This window comes from Opisthocomus hoazin, chromosome 14, assembly GCF_030867145.1.
Source record: "Opisthocomus hoazin isolate bOpiHoa1 chromosome 14, bOpiHoa1.hap1, whole genome shotgun sequence".
Classification (NCBI taxonomy): Eukaryota; Metazoa; Chordata; class Aves; order Opisthocomiformes; family Opisthocomidae; genus Opisthocomus; species Opisthocomus hoazin.
In genome coordinates, this window is record NC_134427.1 from 24,790,878 (window position 1) to 24,804,022 (window position 13,145).

The following is a 13,145-nucleotide window of genomic DNA, read 5'->3' on the forward strand; positions in this document are numbered from 1 at the left end:
GATGAGGCTGACAAACAGCTTTCCAGGCTAGCCCCTTCTGCCTGCCAGCTATCTGCAGACGTTCGCAATTTCGGAGCAGGGCTGCAAAGACTCCCAGCACGGACCCAATAAGCTACGTTTGAAGTTTGAGATAGCAAGACAAGCAAGCAGCGCAAGTCTCTGTGCCTCTGTGCGAGCAGTGCCGTGGGCAGATGAGGCTGACAAACAGCTTTCCAGGCTAGCCCCTTCTGCCTGCCAGCTATCTGCAGACGTTCGCATTTTCGGAGCAGGGCTCCAGCAGGCTCCCGGCACGAACCCCATAAGCTACGTTTGAAGTTTGTGATGGCAAGACAAGCAAGCAACGCAAGTCTCTGTGCCTCTGTGCGAGCAGTGCCGTGGGCAGATGAGGCTGACAAACAGCTTTCCAGGCTAGCCCCTTCTGGTTGCCAGCTATCTGCAGACGTTCGCATTTTCGGAGCAGGGCTGCCGCAGGCTCCCGGCACGCATCCCCTTAAGCTACTTTTGAAGTTTGATGTGGCAAGACAAGCAAGCAGCCCCAGTCTCTGTGGCTCTGTGCGAGCAGTGAAGTGGGCAGATGAGGCTGACAAACAGCTTTCCAGGCTAGCCCCTTCTGGCTGCCAGCTATCTGCAGGTGTTCGCATTTTCGGAGCAGGACTGCCGCAGGCTGCAGCCGCGGACCCCATAATCTACTTTTGAAGTTTGAGGTGTCAAGACAAGCAAGCAGCCCCAGGCTCTGTGCCTCCGTGCGAGAGGTGCCGTGGGCAGATGAGGCTGACAAAAACAGCTTTCCAGGCTAGCCCCTTCTGGCTGCCAGCTATCTGCAGACGTTCGCATTTTTGGAGCAGGGCTCCCACAGCCTCCCGGCACGGAACCCATAAGATATGTTTGCAGGTTGAGGTGGCAAGACAAGCAAGCAGCCCCAGCCTCTGTGCCTCTGTGCGAGCAGTGCCGTGGGCAGATGAGGCTGACAAACAGCTTTCCAGGCTAGCCCCTTCTGCCTGCCAGCTATCTGCAGGTATTCGCAATTTCGGAGCAGGGGTGCACAGGCTCCCAGCACGGACCCCATAAGCTACGTTTGAAGTTTGAGATAGCAAGACAAGCAAGCAGCGCAAGTCTCTGTGCCTCTGTGCGAGCAGTGCCGTGGGCAGATGAGGCTGACAAACAGCTTTCCAGGCTAGCCCTTTCTGCCTGCCAGCTATCTGCAGACGTTCGCATTTTCGGAGCAGGGCTTCCACAGCCTCCCAGCACGGACCCCATAAGATATATTTGCAGGTTGAGGTGGCAAGACAAGCAAGCAGCCCCAGCCTCTGTGCCTCTGTGCGAGCAGTGCCGTGGGCAGATGAGGCTGACAAACAGCTTTCCAGGCTAGCCCCTTCTGCCTGCCAGCTATCTGCAGGTATTCGCAATTTCGGAGCAGGGCTGCACAGGCTCCCGGCACGGACCACATAAGCTACGTTTGAAGTTTGAGATAGCAAGACAAGCAAGCAGCCCCAGTCTCTGTGCCTCTGTGCGAGCAGTGCCGTGGGCAGATGAGGCTGACAAACAGCTTTCCAGGCTAGCCCCTTCTGCCTGCCAACTATCTGCAGACGTTCGCATTTTCGGAGCAGGGCTCCAGCAGGCTCCCGGAACGGGCCCCATAAGCTACGTTTGAAGTTTGTGATGGCAAGACAAGCAAGCAGCCCCAGTCTCTGTGCCTCTGTGCGAGCAGTGCCGTGGGCAGATGAGGCTGACAAACAGCTTTCCAGGCTAGCCCCTTCTGCCTGCCAGCTATCTGCAGGCGTTCGCATTTTCGGAGCAGGGCTGCCGCAGGCTCCTGGCACGCAATCCCTTAAGCTACTTTTGAAGTTTGATGTGGCAAGACAAGGAAGCAGCCCCAGTCTCTGTGCCTCTGTGCCAGCAGTGCCGTGGGCAGATGAGGCTGACAAACAGCTTTCCAGGCTAGCCCCTTCTGCCTGCCAGCTATCTGCAGACGTTCGCATTTTCGGACAGGGCTGCCGCAGGATCCCGTCACGAACCCCATAAGCTACGTTTGAAGTCTGAGATGGCAAGACAAGCAAGAAGCGCAAGTCTCTGTGCCTCTGTGCGAGCAGTGCCGTGGGCAGATGAGGCTGACAAACAGCTTTCCAGGCTAGCCCCTTCTGCCTGACAGCTATCTGCAGACGTTTGCATTTTCGGAGCAGGGCTCCAGCAGGCTCCCGGCACGAACCCCATAAGATATGTTTGAAGTTTGAGATGGCAAGACAAGCAAGCAGCCCCAGTCTCTGTGCCTCTGTGCGAGCAGTGCCGTGGGCAGATGAGGCTGACAAACAGCTTTCCAGGCTAGCCCCTTCTGCCTGCCAGCTATCTGCAGACATTCGCATTTTGGGAGCAGGGCTCCCACAGGCTCCCAGTACGAACCCCATAAGCTACGTTTGAAGTTTGAGATGGCAAGACAAGCAAGCAGCCCCAGTCTCTGTGCCTCTGTGCCAGCAGTGCCGTGGGCAGATGAGGCTGACAAACAGCTTTCCAGGGTAGCCCCTTCTGCCTGCCAGCTATCTGCAGGTATTCGCAATTTCGGAGCAGGGCTGCAAAGACTCCCAGCACGGACCCAATAAGCTACGTTTGAAGTTTGAGATAGCAAGACAAGCAAGCAGCGCAAGTCTCTGTGCCTCTGTGCGAGCAGTGCCGTGGGCAGATGAGGCTGACAAACAGCTTTCCAGGCTAGCCCCTTCTGCCTGCCAGCTATCTGCAGACGTTCGCATTTTCGGAGCAGGGCTCCAGAGGCTCCCGGCACGAACCCCATAAGCTACGTTTGAAGTTTGTGATGGCAAGACAAGCAAGCAGCCCCAGTCTCTGTGCCTCTGTGCGAGCAGTGCCGTGGGCAGATGAGGCTGACAAACAGCTTTCCAGGTTAGCCCCTTCTGCCTGCCAGCTATCTGCAGACATTCGCATTTTGGGAGCAGGGCTCCCACAGGCTCCCAGCACGAACCCCATAAGCTACGTTTGAAGTTTGAGATGGCAAGACAAGCAAGCAGCCCCAGTCTCTGTGCCTCTGTGCGAGCAGTGCCGTGGGCAGATGAGGCTGACAAACAGCTTTCCAGGCTAGCCCCTTCTGCCTGCCAGCTATCTGCAGACGTTTGCATTTTCGGAGCAGGGCTCCAGCAGGCTCCCGGCACGAACCCCATAAGATATGTTTGAGGTGGCAAGACAAGCAAGCAGCCCCAGTCTCTGTGCCTCTGTGCGAGCAGTGAAGTGGGCAGATGAGGCTGACAAACAGCTTTCCAGGCTAGCCCCTTCTGGCTGCCAGCTATCTGCAGGTGTTCGCATTTTCGGAGCAGGGCTGCCACAGGCTCCCAGCATGTACCCCATAAGCTATGTTTGAAGTTTGAGATGGCAAGACAAGCAAGCAGCCCCAGTCCCTGTGCCTCTGTGCGAGCAGTGCCGTGGGCAGATGAGGCTGACAAACAGCTTTCCAGGCTAGCCCCTTCTGCCTGCCAGCTATCTGCAGACGTTCGCATTTTCGGAGCAGGACTGCCGCAGGCTCCCGCCGCGGACCCCATAAGTTACATTTGAAGTTTGAGATGGCAAGACAAGCAAGCAGCCCCAGTCTCTGTGCCTCTGTGCGAGCAGTGCCATGGGCAGATGAGGCTGACAAACAGCTTTCCAGGCTAGCCCCTTCTGCCTGCCAGCTATCTGCAGACGTTCGCATTTTCGGAGCAGGGCTGCCGCAGGCTCCGGAACGGACCCCATAAGATACGTTTGAAGTTTGAGGTGGCAAGACAAGCAAGCAGCCCCAGTCTCTGTGCCTCTGTGCGAGCAGTGCCGTGGGCAGATGAGGCTGACAAACAGCTTTCCAGGCTAGCCCCTTCTGGCTGCCAGCTATCTGCAGACGTTCTCATTTTCGGAGCAGGGCTCCAGCAAGCTCCCGGCACGGACCCCATAAGCTACGTTTGAAGTTTGAGATGGCAAGGCAAGCAAGCAGCCCCAGCCTCTGTGCCTCTGTGCGAGCAGTGCCGTGGGCAGATGAGGCTGACAAACAGTTTTCCAGGCTAGCCCCTTCTGCCTGCCAGCTATCTGCAGACGTTCGCATTTTCGGAGTAGGTCTCCCACAGCCTCCCGGCACGGACCCCATAAGATACGTTTGCAGGTTGAGGTGGAAAGACAAGCAAGCAGCCCCAGCCTCTGTGCCTCTGTGCGAGCAGTGCCGTGGGCAGATGAGGCTGACAAACAGCTTTCCAGGCTAGCCCCTTCTGCCTGCCAGCTATCTGCAGACGTTCGCAATTTCGGAGCAGGGCTGCAAAGACTCCCAGCACGGACCCAATAAGCTACGTTTGAAGTTTGAGATAGCAAGACAAGCAAGCAGCGCAAGTCTCTGTGCCTCTGTGCGAGCAGTGCCGTGGGCAGATGAGGCTGACAAACAGCTTTCCAGGCTAGCCCCTTCTGCCTGCCAGCTATCTGCAGACGTTCGCATTTTCGGAGCAGGGCTCCAGCAGGCTCCCGGCACGAACCCCATAAGCTACGTTTGAAGTTTGTGATGGCAAGACAAGCAAGCAACGCAAGTCTCTGTGCCTCTGTGCGAGCAGTGCCGTGGGCAGATGAGGCTGACAAACAGCTTTCCAGGCTAGCCCCTTCTGGTTGCCAGCTATCTGCAGACGTTCGCATTTTCGGAGCAGGGCTGCCGCAGGCTCCCGGCACGCATCCCCTTAAGCTACTTTTGAAGTTTGATGTGGCAAGACAAGCAAGCAGCCCCAGTCTCTGTGCCTCTGTGCGAGCAGTGCCGTGGGCAGATGAGGCTGACAAAAACAGATTTCCAGGCTAGCCCCTTCTGCCTGCCAGCTATCTGCAGACGTTCGCATTTTCGGAGCAGGGCTCCCACAGCCTCCCAGCACGAACCCCATAAGCTACGTTTGAAGTTTGAGATGGCAAGACAAGCAAGCAGCGCAAGTCTCTGTGCCTCTGTGCGAGCAGTGCCGTGGGCAGATGAGGCTGACAAACAGCTTTCCAGGCTAGCCCCTTCTGCCTGCCAGCTATCTGCAGACGTTTGCATTTTCGGAGCAGGGCTCCAGCAGGCTCCCGGCACGAACCCCATAAGATATGTTTGAGGTGGCAAGACAAGCAAGCAGCCCCAGCCTCTGTGCCCCTTTGCGAGGAGTGTCATGGGCAGATGAGGCTGACAAAAACAGCTTTCCAGGCTAGCCCCTTCTGCCTGCCAGCTATCTGCAGATGTTCGCATTTTCGGAGCAGGGCTGCCACAGGCTCCCAGCACGGACCCCATAAGCTACATTTGAAGTTTGAGATGGCAAGACAAGCAAGCAGCCCCAGTCTCTGTGCCTCTGTGCGAGCAGTGCCGTGGGCAGATGAGGCTGACAAACAGCTTTCCAGGCTAGCCCCTTCTGCCTGCCAGCTATCTGCAGGCGTTCTCATTTTCGGAGCAGGGCTCCAGCAAGCTCCCGGCACGGACCCCATAAGTTACGTTTGAAGTTTGAGATGGCAAGGCAAGCAAGCAGCCCCAGCCTCTGTGCCTCTGTGCGAGCAGTGCCGTGGGCAGATGAGGCTGACAAACAGTTTTCCAGGCTAGCCCCTTCTGCCTGCCAGCTATCTGCAGACGTTCGCATTTTCGGAGCAGGTCTCCCACAGCCTCCCGGCACGGACCCCATAAGATACGTTTGCAGGTTGAGGTGGCAAGACAAGCAAGCAGCCCCAGCCTCTGTGCCTCTGTGCGAGCAGTGCCGTGGGCAGATGAGGCTGACAAACAGCTTTCCAGGCTAGCCCCTTCTGCCTGCCAGCTATCTGCAGGTATTCGCAATTTCGGAGCAGGGCTGCACAGGCTCCCGTCACGGACCCCATAAGCTACGTTTGAAGTTTGAGATAGCAAGACAAGCAAGCAGCGCAAGTCTCTGTGCCTCTGTGCGAGCAGTGCCGTGGGCAGATGAGGCTGACAAAAACAGCTTTCCAGGCTAGCCCCTTCTGCCTGCCAGCTATCTGCAGACGTTCGCATTTTCGGAGCAGGGCTCCCACAGCCTCCCGACATGGACCCCATAAGATATGTTTGCAGGTTGAGGTGGCAAGACAAGCAAGCAGCCCCAGCCTCTGTGCCTCTGTGCGAGCAGTGCCGTGGGCAGATGAGGCTGACAAACAGCTTTCCAGGCTAGCCCCTTCTGGCTGCCAGCTATCTGCAGACGTTCGCATTTTCGGAGCAGGGCTCCAGCAGGCTCCCGGCACGAACCCCATAAGCTACGTTTGAAGTTTGAGATGGCAAGACAAGCAAGCAGCGCAAGTCTCTGTGCCTCTGTGCGAGCAGTGCCGTGGGCAGATGAGGCTGACAAACAGCTTTCCAGGCTAGCCCCTTCTGCCTGCCAGCTATCTGCAGACGTTTGCATTTTCGGAGCAGGGCTCCAGCAGGCTCCCGGCACGAACCCCATAAGATATGTTTGAGGTGGCAAGACAAGCAAGCAGCCCCAGGCTCTGTGCCTCTTTGCGAGGAGTGTCATGGGCAGATGAGGCTGACAAAAACAGCTTTCCAGGCTAGCCCCTTCTGCCTGCCAGCTATCTGCAGACGTTCGCATTTTCGGAGCAGGGCTCCAGCAAGCTCCCGGCACGGACCACATAAGCTACGTTTGAAGTTTGAGATGGCAAGACAAGCAAGCAGCCCCAGCCTCTGTGCCTCTGTGCGAGCAGTGCCGTGGGCAGATGAGGCTGACAAACAGCTTTCCAGGCTAGCCCCTTCTGGCTGCCAGCTATCTGCAGACGTTCGCATTTTCGGAGCAGGGCTGCACAGGCTTCCGGCACGGACCACATAAGCTGAGTTTGAAGTTTGAGATAGCAAGACAAGCAAGCAGCGCAAGTCTCTGTGCCTCTGTGCGAGCAGTGCCGTGGGCAGATGAGGCTGACAAACAGCTTTCCAGGCTAGCCCCTTCTGCCTGCCAGCTATGTGCAGACGTTTGCATTTTCGGAGCAGGGCTCCAGTAGGCTCCGGTCACGAACCCCATAAGATATGTTTGTGGTGGCAAGACAAGCAAGCAGCCCCAGTCTCTGTGCCTCTGTGCGAGCAGTGCCATGGGCAGATGAGGCTGACAGACAGCTTTCCAGGCTAGCCCCTTCTGCCTGCCAGCTATCTGCAGGTGTTCGCATTTTCGGAGCAGGGCTGCCGCTGGCTCCCGGCACGGATCCTCTTAAGCTACTTTTGAAGTTTGATGTGGCAAGACAAGCAAGCAGCCCCAGGCTCTGTGCCTCTTTGCGAGGAGTGTCATGGGCAGATGAGGCTGACAAAAACAGCTTTCCAGGCTAGCCCCTTCTGCCTGCCAGCTATCTGCAGACGTTCGCATTTTCGGAGCAGGGCTGCCACAGGCTCCCAGCACGGACCCCATAAGCTACATTTGAAGTTTGAGATGGCAAGACAAGCAAGCAGCCCCAGTCTCTGTGCCACTGTGCGAGCAGTGCCGTGGGCAGATGAGGCTGAAAAAAACAGCTTTCCAGGCTAGCCCCTTCTGCCTGTCAGCTATCTGCAGACGTTCGCATTTTGGGAGCAGGGCTGCCACAGGCTCCCAGCACGGACCCCATAATTTACATTTGAAGTTTGAGATGGCAAGACAAGCAAGCAGCCCCAGTCTCTGTGCCTCTGTGCGAGCAGTGCCATGGGCAGATGAGGCTGAGCAACAGCTTTCCAGGCTAGCCCCTTCTGCCTGCCAGCTATCTGCAGACGTTCGCATTTTCGGAGCAGGGCTGCCGCAGGCTCCGGAACGGACCCCATAAGATACGTTTGAAGTTTGAGGTGGCAAGACAAGCAAGCAGCCCCAGTCTCTGTGCCTCTGTGCGAGCAGTGCCGTGGGCAGATGAGGCTGACAAACAGCTTTCCAGGCTAGCCCCTTCTGGCTGCCAGCTATCTGCAGACGTTCTCATTTTCGGAGCAGGGCTCCAGCAAGCTCCCGGCACGGACCCCATAAGCTACGTTTGAAGTTTGAGATGGCAAGGCAAGCAAGCAGCCCCAGCCTCTGTGCCTCTGTGCGAGCAGTGCCGTGGGCAGATGAGGCTGACAAACAGTTTTCCAGGCTAGCCCCTTCTGCCTGCCAGCTATCTACAGACGTTCGCATTTTCGGAGTAGGTCTCCCACAGCCTCCCGGCACGGACCCCATAAGATACGTTTGCAGGTTGAGGTGGAAAGACAAGCAAGCAGCCCCAGCCTCTGTGCCTCTGTGCGAGCAGTGCCGTGGGCAGATGAGGCTGACAAACAGCTTTCCAGGCTAGCCCCTTCTGCCTGCCAGCTATCTGCAGACGTTCGCAATTTCGGAGCAGGGCTGCAAAGACTCCCAGCACGGACCCAATAAGCTACGTTTGAAGTTTGAGATCGCAAGACAAGCAAGCAGCGCAAGTCTCTGTGCCTCTGTGCGAGCAGTGCCGTGGGCAGATGAGGCTGACAAACAGCTTTCCAGGCTAGCCCCTTCTGCCTGCCAGCTATCTGCAGACGTTCGCATTTTCGGAGCAGGGCTCCAGCAGGCTCCCGGCACGAACCCCATAAGCTACGTTTGAAGTTTGTGATGGCAAGACAAGCAAGCAACGCAAGTCTCTGTGCCTCTGTGCGAGCAGTGCCGTGGGCAGATGAGGCTGACAAACAGCTTTCCAGGCTAGCCCCTTCTGGTTGCCAGCTATCTGCAGACGTTCGCATTTTCGGAGCAGGGCTCCAGCAGGCTCCCGGCACGCATCCCCTTAAGCTACTTTTGAAGTTTGATGTGGCAAGACAAGCAAGCAGCCCCAGTCTCTGTGCCTCTGTGCGAGCAGTGCCGTGGGCAGATGAGGCTGACAAAAACAGATTTCCAGGCTAGCCCCTTCTGCCTGCCAGCTATCTGCAGACGTTCGCATTTTCGGAGCAGGGCTCCCACAGCCTCCCAGCACGAACCCCATAAGCTACGTTTGAAGTTTGAGATGGCAAGACAAGCAAGCAGCGCAAGTCTCTGTGCCTCTGTGCGAGCAGTGCCGTGGGCAGATGAGGCTGACAAACAGCTTTCCAGGCTAGCCCCTTCTGCCTGCCAGCTATCTGCAGACGTTTGCATTTTCGGAGCAGGGCTCCAGCAGGCTCCCGGCACGAACCCCATAAGATATGTTTGAGGTGGCAAGACAAGCAAGCAGCCCCAGGCTCTGTGCCCCTTTGCGAGGAGTGTCATGGGCAGATGAGGCTGACAAAAACAGCTTTCCAGGCTAGCCCCTTCTGCCTGCCAGCTATCTGCAGGTATTCGCAATTTCGGAGCAGGGCTGCACAGGCTCCCGTCACGGACCCCATAAGCTACGTTTGAAGTTTGAGATAGCAAGACAAGCAAGCAGCGCAAGTCTTTGTGCCTCTGTGCGAGCAGTGCCGTGGGCAGATGAGGCTGACAAACAGCTTTCCAGGCTAGCCCTTTCTGCCTGCCAGCTATCTGCAGACGTTCGCATTTTCGGAGCAGGGCTTCCACAGCCTCCCAGCACGGACCCCATAAGATATATTTGCAGGTTGAGGTGGCAAGACAAGCAAGCAGCCCCAGCCTCTGTGCCTCTGTGCGAGCAGTGCCGTGGGCAGATGAGGCTGACAAACAGCTTTCCAGGCTAGCCCCTTCTGCCTGCCAGCTATCTGCAGGTATTCGCAATTTCGGAGCAGGGCTGCACAGGCTCCCGGCACGGACCACATAAGCTACGTTTGAAGTTTGAGATAGCAAGACAAGCAAGCAGCCCCAGTCTCTGTGCCTCTGTGCGAGCAGTGCCGTGGGCAGATGAGGCTGACAAACAGCTTTCCAGGCTAGCCCCTTCTGCCTGCCAACTATCTGCAGACGTTCGCATTTTCGGAGCAGGGCTCCAGCAGGCTCCCGGAACGGGCCCCATAAGCTACGTTTGAAGTTTGTGATGGCAAGACAAGCAAGCAGCCCCAGTCTCTGTGCCTCTGTGCGAGCAGTGCCGTGGGCAGATGAGGCTGACAAACAGCTTTCCAGGCTAGCCCCTTCTGCCTGCCAGCTATCTGCAGGCGTTCGCATTTTCGGAGCAGGGCTGCCGCAGGCTCCTGGCACGCAATCCCTTAAGCTACTTTTGAAGTTTGATGTGGCAAGACAAGGAAGCAGCCCCAGTCTCTGTGCCTCTGTGCCAGCAGTGCCGTGGGCAGATGAGGCTGACAAACAGCTTTCCAGGCTAGCCCCTTCTGCCTGCCAGCTATCTGCAGACATTCGCATTTTGGGAGCAGGGCTCCCACAGGCTCCCAGTACGAACCCCATAAGCTACGTTTGAAGTTTGAGATGGCAAGACAAGCAAGCAGCCCCAGTCTCTGTGCCTCTGTGCGAGCAGTGCCGTGGGCAGATGAGGCTGACAAACAGCTTTCCAGGGTAGCCCCTTCTGCCTGCCAGCTATCTGCAGGTATTCGCAATTTCGGAGCAGGGCTGCAAAGACTCCCAGCACGGACCCAATAAGCTACGTTTGAAGTTTGAGATAGCAAGACAAGCAAGCAGCGCAAGTCTCTGTGCCTCTGTGCGAGCAGTGCCGTGGGCAGATGAGGCTGACAAACAGCTTTCCAGGCTAGCCCCTTCTGCCTGCCAGCTATCTGCAGACGTTCGCATTTTCGGAGCAGGGCTCCAGCAGGCTCCCGGCACGAACCCCATAAGCTACGTTTGAAGTTTGTGATGGCAAGACAAGCAAGCAGCCCCAGTCTCTGTGCCTCTGTGCGAGCAGTGCCGTGGGCAGATGAGGCTGACAAACAGCTTTCCAGGCTAGCCCCTTCTGCCTGCCAGCTATCTGCAGACATTCGCATTTTGGGAGCAGGGCTCCCACAGGCTCCCAGCACGAACCCCATAAGCTACGTTTGAAGTTTGAGATGGCAAGACAAGCAAGCAGCCCCAGTCTCTGTGCCTCTGTGCGAGCAGTGCCGTGGGCAGATGAGGCTGACAAACAGCTTTCCAGGCTAGCCCCTTCTGCCTGCCAGCTATCTGCAGACGTTTGCATTTTCGGAGCAGGGCTCCAGCAGGCTCCCGGCACGAACCCCATAAGATATGTTTGAGGTGGCAAGACAAGCAAGCAGCCCCAGCCTCTGTGCCTCTGTGCGAGCAGTGCCGTGGGCAGATGAGGCTGACAAACAGCTTTCCAGGCTAGCCCCTTCTGGCTGCCAGCTATCTGCAGACGTTCGCATTTTCGGAGTAGGTCTCCCACAGCCTCCCGGCACGGACCCCATAAGATACGTTTGCAGGTTGAGGTGGAAAGACAAGCAAGCAGCCCCAGCCTCTGTGCCTCTGTGCGAGCAGTGCCGTGGGCAGATGAGGCTGACAAACAGCTTTCCAGGCTAGCCCCTTCTGCCTGCCAGCTATCTGCAGACGTTCGCAATTTCGGAGCAGGGCTGCAAAGACTCCCAGCACGGACCCAATAAGCTACGTTTGAAGTTTGAGATAGCAAGACAAGCAAGCAGCGCAAGTCTCTGTGCCTCTGTGCGAGCAGTGCCGTGGGCAGATGAGGCTGACAAACAGCTTTCCAGGCTAGCCCCTTCTGCCTGCCAGCTATCTGCAGACGTTCGCATTTTCGGAGCAGGGCTCCAGCAGGCTCCCGGCACGAACCCCATAAGCTACGTTTGAAGTTTGTGATGGCAAGACAAGCAAGCAACGCAAGTCTCTGTGCCTCTGTGCGAGCAGTGCCGTGGGCAGATGAGGCTGACAAACAGCTTTCCAGGCTAGCCCCTTCTGGTTGCCAGCTATCTGCAGACGTTCGCATTTTCGGAGCAGGGCTGCCGCAGGCTCCCTGCACGCATCCCCTTAAGCTACTTTTGAAGTTTGATGTGGCAAGACAAGCAAGCAGCCCCAGTCTCTGTGGCTCTGTGCGAGCAGTGAAGTGGGCAGATGAGGCTGACAAACAGCTTTCCAGGCTAGCCCCTTCTGGCTGCCAGCTATCTGCAGGTGTTCGCATTTTCGGAGCAGGACTGCCGCAGGCTGCAGCCGCGGACCCCATAATCTACTTTTGAAGTTTGAGGTGTCAAGACAAGCAAGCAGCCCCAGGCTCTGTGCCTCCGTGCGAGAGGTGCCGTGGGCAGATGAGGCTGACAAAAACAGCTTTCCAGGCTAGCCCCTTCTGGCTGCCAGCTATCTGCAGACGTTCGCATTTTTGGAGCAGGGCTCCCACAGCCTCCCGGCACGGAACCCATAAGATATGTTTGCAGGTTGAGGTGGCAAGACAAGCAAGCAGCCCCAGCCTCTGTGCCTCTGTGCGAGCAGTGCCGTGGGCAGATGAGGCTGACAAACAGCTTTCCAGGCTAGCCCCTTCTGCCTGCCAGCTATCTGCAGGTATTCGCAATTTCGGAGCAGGGGTGCACAGGCTCCCAGCACGGACCCCATAAGCTACGTTTGAAGTTTGAGATAGCAAGACAAGCAAGCAGCGCAAGTCTCTGTGCCTCTGTGCGAGCAGTGCCGTGGGCAGATGAGGCTGACAAACAGCTTTCCAGGCTAGCCCTTTCTGCCTGCCAGCTATCTGCAGACGTTCGCATTTTCGGAGCAGGGCTTCCACAGCCTCCCAGCACGGACCCCATAAGATATATTTGCAGGTTGAGGTGGCAAGACAAGCAAGCAGCCCCAGCCTCTGTGCCTCTGTGCGAGCAGTGCCGTGGGCAGATGAGGCTGACAAACAGCTTTCCAGGCTAGCCCCTTCTGCCTGCCAGCTATCTGCAGGTATTCGCAATTTCGGAGCAGGGCTGCACAGGCTCCCGGCACGGACCACATAAGCTACGTTTGAAGTTTGAGATAGCAAGACAAGCAAGCAGCCCCAGTCTCTGTGCCTCTGTGCGAGCAGTGCCGTGGGCAGATGAGGCTGACAAACAGCTTTCCAGGCTAGCCCCTTCTGCCTGCCAACTATCTGCAGACGTTCGCATTTTCGGAGCAGGGCTCCAGCAGGCTCCCGGAACGGGCCCCATAAGCTACGTTTGAAGTTTGTGATGGCAAGACAAGCAAGCAGCCCCAGTCTCTGTGCCTCTGTGCGAGCAGTGCCGTGGGCAGATGAGGCTGACAAACAGCTTTCCAGGCTAGCCCCTTCTGCCTGCCAGCTATCTGCAGGCGTTCGCATTTTCGGAGCAGGGCTGCCGCAGGCTCCTGGCACGCAATCCCTTAAGCTACTTTTGAAGTTTGATGTGGCAAGACAAGGAAACAGCCCCAGTCTCTGTGCCTCTGTGCCAGCAGTGCCGTGGG